Source organism: Onychomys torridus, chromosome 6 (assembly GCF_903995425.1).
Source record: "Onychomys torridus chromosome 6, mOncTor1.1, whole genome shotgun sequence".
Classification (NCBI taxonomy): Eukaryota; Metazoa; Chordata; class Mammalia; order Rodentia; family Cricetidae; genus Onychomys; species Onychomys torridus.
Window position 1 is genome coordinate 99,627,233 of NC_050448.1, and position 9,451 is coordinate 99,636,683.

Sequence of the window (9,451 nt, forward strand, 5' to 3'; positions counted from 1 at the left end):
GAATGAACAAAGCTGGGGTTCCATTGGCGCAGAAGAGGGATAGTGATGTGAAAGCAGTGAGCTCCGTTTCCCTGAGGAGTAGCTTCAGTGCCGGTGCTGCAATGGATGAGTACAATCTAGTTCCTATTTTCCCTCGTAATGGGAAAGAATTTCAATATCATTGTCAAAAACAGCTATGGACAGCAATAAAAAATGCACACCCTGTTAGGGTGTGCTAGCTGCAGCTGACACCAGCATAAACCTATAATTAGTCTGGTGGTTTGAAAGAAAATGGACCTCAAAGGGAGTGGAACTAATGGAAGGTGTGGCCTTCTTGGAGTAGTTGTGGTCTTGTTTTGAAGAAGTCTATCTATCACTGCATAGATGAGCTTTGAGGTCTCATATACACTAAAGACATGCCTACTCCTTGTTACCTGCATATCAACATGTAATCTACTTCCTATTGCCAGTATATCAGTATGTAGCAGCTATCTCTCCAGTGCCATGTCTGCCTACATGCCTCCAAGTCCTACCATGGTGATAATGGACTGAATTCTGAATTGTAAGCAAGCCACTGCAATTAAATATTTTCTTTGTTAGAGTTGCCAGGTTACCTAGTTTCACTGGGTCTGTGGATTGTGGTATAGTTATCCTTTGCTTTACAGCTAATATCTAATTATGAGTGAGTACATACCATGCATGTCTTTCTTGGTCTGGGTTACCTCACTCAGGATAATTTTTTGTAGTTCTATCCATTTGCCTTTAAATTTCCTGGTGTCTCTGTTTTAAACAGCTGAGTAATACTCCATTGTGCAAACGTACCATATTTTCTTTATCCATTAGGGACATAAAGATTGTTTCCAGTTTCTGGCTATTACAAAAAAAAAGTTGCTATGAATATAGTTGAGCAAGTGTTTTTGTGGTATGGTTGAATACAATTTGGTTATATACTCGAGAGTGGTATAACTGGGTCTTTGGGTAGATTGATTCCCAGTTTTCTGAGAAACCATCACACTGATTTCCAAAGTGGCTGTACAAGTTTGCACTCCTACCAGCAATGGAGGAGTGTTCGTTCCCCTTGCTCCACATCCTCTCCAGCACGAGCTGTAGTTTTTGATCTTAGCCATTCTGAGAGTTGTAAGATAGAATCTCAATACAACCAGGTCTCCCTGGGAAGGGGAAATAGAAGAGACTTCCTGAGTGGACTGAGGGCTGGTGGGAGATGGGAACATGAGTGATCATGTTCGGGGGAACACAGGAGGGACAGTACTGAAAGAAACTACTGAAAAGAGGGTGCATTTAAGGGTTAGGTTAAAAAACCTGACGCAAAGGAATCTCCCAAGGGAATGTAAAAGGATAACCCCAGCTGTGACTCCTAGCAATAGCAGATACATGGCCTAAACTGGCCGTCTCCTGTGACTCCATTGGTTCCTAGCTCAATTGTCATCAGAGACTTCATCCACTAACTGATGGAAACAGATGCAGACTTACAACCAAACATTAGATGGAGTTTGGGGAATCCTGCAGAGGAGGAGAGAAACTATGGTAGGAGCCAGAGGGGTCAAAGACACCACAAGAAAACTCACAGAATCAACTAACCAGGGCTCATATGGTCTCACAGAGACTGAACCAGCGAGCCTGCATGGGACTGACCTAGTATATATATATATTATAATTGTGTAGCTTGGTCTTCTTGTGGGAATCTTGACAGTGGGAACAGGGGCTGTCTCCAACTCTTCTACTGGCTTTTGGGAATCTACTCTCCATACTGGGTCACCTTACCTAGCTTTAATACATGGGAGGTATTTAGTCTTAATGTAACTTGATATGTCATGTTTTGTTGATGCTCATGGGAGACCTGTCCTTTGCTAAACAGACAGAACACTGTATATGTAATAAATAAATAAATCTTTAAAAAAATTGCCATGGTCATGGTGTCTCTTCACAGCAATAGAAGCTCTAACTAAGACAATTAGCTTGATTCGTGCATGTCCTTAATACTTCATTCTCAGAGTACTATATAACTTTTGGGTGAGATCTGAATATCTTTCTATTTAGATAACATATGGAAAACTTCATCAAAATGTATTTTTAAATTTCTTTGTATTTAATTTTGCTACAAGCACAATCATGTAGAAACAAGCCAAGGATAAGGGAAATATGAGTAAAAATATTATTTTACCATGCCTTGGGTTTTTATACATTTATCTATATCTGTAGCTATCTTATTAATTATGACTATATCTTGTCTCTTGCAAAAATATACTGTGGAGTTTCCAGTGTAAAGTTTCCCATTTTGTATATGACAGTACTTACTGTATTTAGGATGATTTTTTAATTTTCAGAATAGTTGTTACACATTTAGTCAAAGAAATTTAAATGTGATCATTAAGCACAATAAACTAAGGCACTATTAATTCTTCCCTAACCTTAGATACTATTTTTTCATCTTTGATGATAATCTTTCTTTAAATTACTCTATTTCATTTTACATTCGTATGAGAAAAGCACACTGTATGATATTATCATAATGTATTTACAAACAAACATCACACATACAAATAAATTGGTATTGCTATATATTTGATATCAGTGGGTGTGTAGACACTATGACCCACTGTGCTTATTTCATTTGTTAATAAACTCCAAAATATCATGTTCTCATGGTCATCATCTTTGCTTTAATGTTCTGTAGTAGAATATTATTGTAAGGTGTGTTACTTTTGTTTATGTTGCATTTATTTATCTCTGTGAAGCTGTGTTACTTTACCTGTCTAACACACCTGATGGTCTAAGAAAGAACAGAATGGCCAACAGCAAGGCGGGAGAAAGGATATATGGGGCTGGCAGGCAAGGAGAAATCTGGGAGGAGGAGGAAGAAAAGAGATGGAGAAGTGAAGGAAGAAGTAGCCAGAGAAGGAGGAGGACTCCAGGGGCCAGCCACCCAGCCATCAGCCACCCAGCCATCCAGCCACCCAGCCATCAGCCACCCAGCCACCCAGCTACACAACCAGCAAGTCACAGAGTAAGAGTAAGATATATAGAAGAGAATGGGAAAAGCCCAGAGGCAAAAGATGGAATAATTTAAAGCTAAGAAAAGCTGGCAAGAAACTAAGCCAAGCCAAGGCCGAGCATTCATAAGTAAGAAAAACCCTCTGTGTATTTACTTGGGAGTTAGGTGGCAGACCCCCACAAAGAGCAAACACAAGCAACAACAATTTTCTACTATTACAAAATGTATTTTCTCTTGGATTTATTTAGACAAATAATCTGGAATAAGCTTATTGGGATAGTAAATATTCTCTCTCTCTCTCTCTCTCTCTCTCTCTCTCTCTCTCTCTCTCTCTCTCTCTCTCTCTGAGTGTGTGTGTGTGTGTGTGCATGTGTATTGTTCTATGACTACTGAGATACCCAAGCCTTAAAACTACTGCGTTTAGTTCTATGGGGTTCTCAGCCTCTCAGGCCTAAGTCAGCTGTTGTCACTATTTTGAGTACACTCCCTGAGTGAGTTATGTGGATATTTTCATCCTGTAAGTTCCAGCTATGTTATAAGTTCTATTTCTAGATTTAAGTGGGGACTTGTCATTCCAAGCTACAGTTATCCCCCAACTGGGATAATATGCTTGCAGCCCCAGTAGTCCCTTCTCAGAACAGCCGCTTGGAACAGCTGACAGAATCTCCACCTTGCAGTTCATCCACTTTCTCCAGAAAAGTGTTACAAAATTTCATCTAAAAAACTACTTGTATCTACTTCTGTTTCTTATGGATACTGGACAGAGTTTGGGAATGTTTTCCCTGGTTCTCTGGACTTTTACCACAGGGCTGCTAGCTGACCTCTACTGTCAATAACATGGTTTTCTCAGTTCTCCATTTCCCTTTCTGGGCAGCTGCCTGAATTCACAGTCTAATTACCTTGTTCTTTTTCTCTTAAATCCTAATAAAATCTTCCTGTAGTGTCTTTTAGTCTGTGCCTAAATCCTTTTTTTAACAAACTAAGAACCCTAAAAGGGAAAATTTCTCTGGTATCACTGAACACATAGTTTAAAGAGCAAACAAATTTTGTCAACACTGCCAACTATTTAAGATGCTATGATTATTTTGTGTACATGTATAATCACTCAAATATGCATCGATAGAAGAATATGGGTAGACTTAATGAGTCATCCCACTCATTTGTCTATTTTTCTATTTATCTAAATTTCTGTGTATTTCTCTTGCTCTCAATTAAATCCTTGATAAGTAATAATAATTTGAGAGGGAGGACAGAATGGTCTGGCATTAGGAACTGATGTGGTGATAAAACCCAGACAGATGTTCTCCATAGGAAATAAAGAGTTTTGGAGAACATCACGGTTTGCAACACGGCAAAATGAGCTGTAATCAGAATCTGTATGAAAACATCAGGCACTCGACTTCGGATTTCTCAGCCATCATGAGTGTCTGCTGCTTCTTGGTAATTACAGCATTCTACAGACCCTCTTCTACCCTCCCTACAAATAAGGTTAGGAGACACAGAATTTCCTCTGTCTGTTTCTTACAAGATACAGAGCAACAGCCAGACCTTGACATAGTCACATAAAACCTGCACAATAACAAGACCAATGTTCATGATCAAACTTTATAAACATATTAGACAGCAGAGTTTTGTGCACAAGTCTAGGCTCAAATTTCAAATTCATTACTAAAAATCATAAAACATCAGTCAAATTAGTGCAAAATACCTATTAATCAATTGTTTTAAGAAGAGAAACAATGATAATGGAATGATGGATTTGAATAATATACCTATCATTTTGAACCTCTTATCTGTATTATACAATTTCATATACAACACTATAAATCTATGTTTATTTTTACTTTCTCATGAGGATATGAGCAGAAAATCATAAATAACTATCACTTTCCCATATATTTATAATATATATTTATAAATATATATACATGTGTGTATATGTGCTTATAAATACATGTGTGTTTATATGAAAGTGTGTGAGAAAATGCCGTATGTTTTTGTACATATCTATGTGTTTGTAGAACATTGTAATCACTTCACATATAATGTGTGCTAAATGTGAAAGACCTCAAACATTTTATAGAAAATTAAGTATGTTTTGATATCCCAAAAGTGAATGCCTTCTTGGACCTGTTCTTAGTGCATGAGCTGGCTGTTTGGAACCTTGGGCTTACTACACAGGGACACTTTGCTCAGCCTGGAAGGAGGGGACTGGACCTGCCTATACTGAATCCACCAGGTTTAAATGAATCCCCAGGGGAGTCTTGGCCCTGGAAGAGATGGGAATGGAGGGGAGGGGCTGGGGGGACGGGGGCGGGAGGAGGGAGACAGGGGAACCCATGACTGATGTGTAAAATTAAAACACAAATATAATAAATAAAAAAATGGGAAAAAAGAATGCAAAAAAAAGTGAATGCCTTAATTTCTAAATTTCTCAAATTTCATAGAATGTTAGGTATATACTGACATGTATTTTAATTGCTAGAAGAAATAATGCCAAGTATGAACAGACTTATTTTTATAACTCTTAGAATTTCCCTTTCACATTCAGTATAAAATAAAAGGTCTTAGAAAAGAAAAATAATGAACTTATATTAACAATTTTAAATGCAACAAATTGTCAAAATCTCCTTAGTACTGAGATGCATACATGCTGGCCACTCTTCTTGGGAGTGAAAACATTAACAAGATGCCTCTCACAATGAAAAGACATTGTTATTAATGAGCTCTTTCTTGTGAACACTTGTTGGTCACCACTTAAACATTCACTTTAAAATACTAAATTTTGAAGAAATTAATATACTTAAGTAGACCTCATTATAAAATAACGTATGTTAAGAATAGTAGAACACTGTGAAATCAGTGATTATCCCTATTGTGATTCACTGTGTCTATGCCTAATTGAAACCTTTAACTAACACACCTCATCTGCATTTATATGGTTTCTTTATTTATCTTCTTAATGAGGGCCATGCTGAATGCTTTTATTGTCACTGTGATTTGTGAGGAACCTGGGAAAAGCCACTTAGTAAGCAGGCTTGTAGTTTAGAAACTGCCTCCAGATCTCTAGGCATCTAAGCATAATTAAAGTTAATGAAGAAAAAATTAATTGATCTACTTAAAAGTGTTTCTTACATTGTTGCAAAATTTGAGCAGGTTGATGGATGAAATACTCAATCTCTTCCCAAGGTGGAATGATTCATTTTGGGGGGGCTTTTTCTTCTCTGCATATCAGATGTGCTTTGAAGCTGGTAGCTCCTTTGTACTCTGTCCTCTTCGTACCTCTAACTTTCAGTGATGCTTTCTATTGGCAGGTAGGTTTCTGTTAGTGTGTTCTTGATCCTACCTCTGTCTTCACAACCTCATATCCTTTTTCTATAAGCATATGGAAGATTCTGCTATTCCATTAAGTAAATTAAAGATTAAAAATTTAAGAAGAAACAGAGTAGGTCAGCCTATTACATAACTGGTAAATAATGGGAAACAATTTGTATTTTATAAAACACAAAGGAAAACCAGATCTATACAGCCCAAGTATTTTAATATGCAAAAAGAAATTGCGTGAGACCCCTTCTAAGGCTCAGGGAACATGGCAGAATGGCGAGTGGAAAGAAAGTAAATGGAAATAGGAAGAAGAGTGGTGAAGTCATTTTCTGGGCAGGATACTGCAGTCCTCCTGGTCTCAAAGCAATCACCATTGCCAGTCTGGGCATGCACAAGACTGTACCTCTTATCAATCCGGCATAGGCAAACATACAGGCAAGGGACCTCACATGACACCACACCATCATGCTGAGTAGCTACAGGTAGGTTGTAGGAGAGAGATAGTCATTGTCTTCACTTTTGTATTCTCAGATGACCCCACTCAGTCCCATTGGTTAGGTCTGAATTCATGGTTAGACTCATTGTCACATCTCAGTACAGTGGTTCATATAGCAAAACACTATTTGAGAAGGGGGACTTGTGTTGTGCCCAGGTCACAAGACCCCCAAGCAAGACCACCACAGAGCCATTATCCAATGCAAGCAAACAGAGGTTTTCATTACCAAAACAAGCAAGCTTGGTCCGGTGTCCAGCAGCTGACACAGCGGGTGGAGGAGAAGGGCCCCAGGGACTCACTTTAAGGGGTTTATATAGGAAAATTTTACATGGAGCTTAGGATTGGACGAGGGGGTTAGGGGTAAGGTAAGCATAAGGTAACAGGATTTAGGGTATCTATAGAGACATACCTTTTTATTACCTATGTCCTGCTTTTGTTGACACATTCAGATTTATTGTTGCAGTCCTACACTCCTCTAAGGTCAACTTCTGGTCAGTTGAGCCCATTAATCCCCATATCTTGTTTTGCCAAGTCCAGGATACATAGATTTATTATCCCAGCCTTATAAGTTCAATTTCTGATCACTTCTAAAACTGCTGGTCAATAAATACCTTTGGAGGGGGAAGCATCTCTCAAGATGGCCTCTGATTTTCCCCTTTCACTGGCAAAAAGAAGAGCTCAGGGACTGACAGGGATGGGAGGGAAATAAGAGATGGTAGGAGTGAGAGAAACCAGAATGCATTAAATATATGTATGAAATCCTCAAAAAAGAAAATGAGTAGAAGTAATACAAAATTGTCGAGGAAGAGTATACAATATTTTTTTTTAATTCTTCCTTGGGAAGGATTGTGCTCTCCAAGTGTAGGATAAACAAAGTAAGAATAGTTTGAGAATATTTTCACATTTATGTTTTTCATTCACTGCATATATTTAAGTAAACATGCACTTAAGCTTGAGAAAATGAAGATATATTTAATTTATATTGCTTTATACATACATAACATTAATTAATGCTATAGCCGAGTAGAATGAAATTATATTAAAAGTGTAAGAAAATAAAATATAGTACACAATTATTTATTATTTTTCTGTCCACATTTGTGTTGCTTCCAAATTTCCTTTTTAGCTGCTCTTGTTTCAACTCCTACAGTGTAACTTACCAGATAAAAATCATGTCTCTGCACTATACATTTAACAAAAATATTTATCACCACCATCCCTGTAAAGTGTTTGGTAGAGAAGACAACACGCCGAATTTATTCTAAAATCATTTTAGAATAATTATTTTTAAGTTCCTCAAAATGAAAATATCACCCCATTTATCTTATGCTAAATCAAGACTGTTGGGTTTTAATGGTGGTACAGACTATGGGCCGATGTTTTAAGTTTCCCATAATGCTTAGATATTGCATTCTAATTGGTTTCTTATGATTTTTTTTTTTATTTTCTGTACACTTTTCAGCATGGATGTTATGGAAATGGTAGATGAGCATTAGCTTCAAAGTCAGAAAAGTTGGAAGCTGTTCTTACTTAAACCCTCTGTCATATGATATCTTGGGAGCCTAAATGTGGGAGGCCCTACCTTCTTGCAGGAGGGAATGGGGGTGGGGGGGTGGGACTGGGGGTGGGTTGGAAGGGAAGCTGGAGGGGTGGGAGGAGGGAAGAGGGGAATCTGTGATTGGAATGTAAAATGAATTAAAAAAATTCTTATAAAAAAAGGAAGTTAAATTATTTGACCATAATGCCCCTTGTAAGGCAAAATGTAGTCGATACAACTGTGGGTGTCATTTATTGGCTATTCCATGCATTATTTTAAGAATTTTAAAAGTATTAATTTAATTTATTCTCAAAATACTGCTATAAGATATATGCTATTACTATCCATTTTCAGAGACAAAGAACAGAAAGTATTAAGATATTAATGTGATTATATTTTTATTTATTTACTAGTATGTTATGCAACTAATTTTACAACTGTATTAATCTACTTGTAATGTGATATACTGCTGTAGAAATTTTTTAATTAAGAATAAAATGGAATTTTCTTTAAAGAATTGTTTTTCATGAAGGAAACATTCATGAGCTGAGGTTTCTAGAAACAGTTGATAGTTTGTTTCATAGCGTACCTTTCACTTACATCTATTATTTATTCTAATATGTATTTAGTTCTTCATGAACTGATATTGAATTAGTACTGCTGTACTTACTGAAAGATGAAGAGTTTAACCTATAGACATCTACCAGGGGATTTTTTCTTTCTTTTAAACACACACACACACACACACACACACACACACACACACGCACACACACAATTATTTCTATCTCTTCTAAGAGCACTAATACTGATAGCTATATTTTTAACAACCCTCAACACATCACAATGAGTAAAAAGTTATTTTAGAAATAATCTCAATAACTGCTATTTATGCAATCTGAAATGTATTTTCAGATAAAATTTCTGAAAATCATTTGCAAATGTCAAATTCCGTATCTTAATTGAACATTTCCATATTGTACAGATATTTTAAGTTAAATCTTCCTATTTTAAAAATAGAACAAGATGAGCTAGCTTGATTTGTAGAGCATGGTGTATGATTCTTCTCAATTTGTATTTTCTTATGGTTGCATTATTTTGA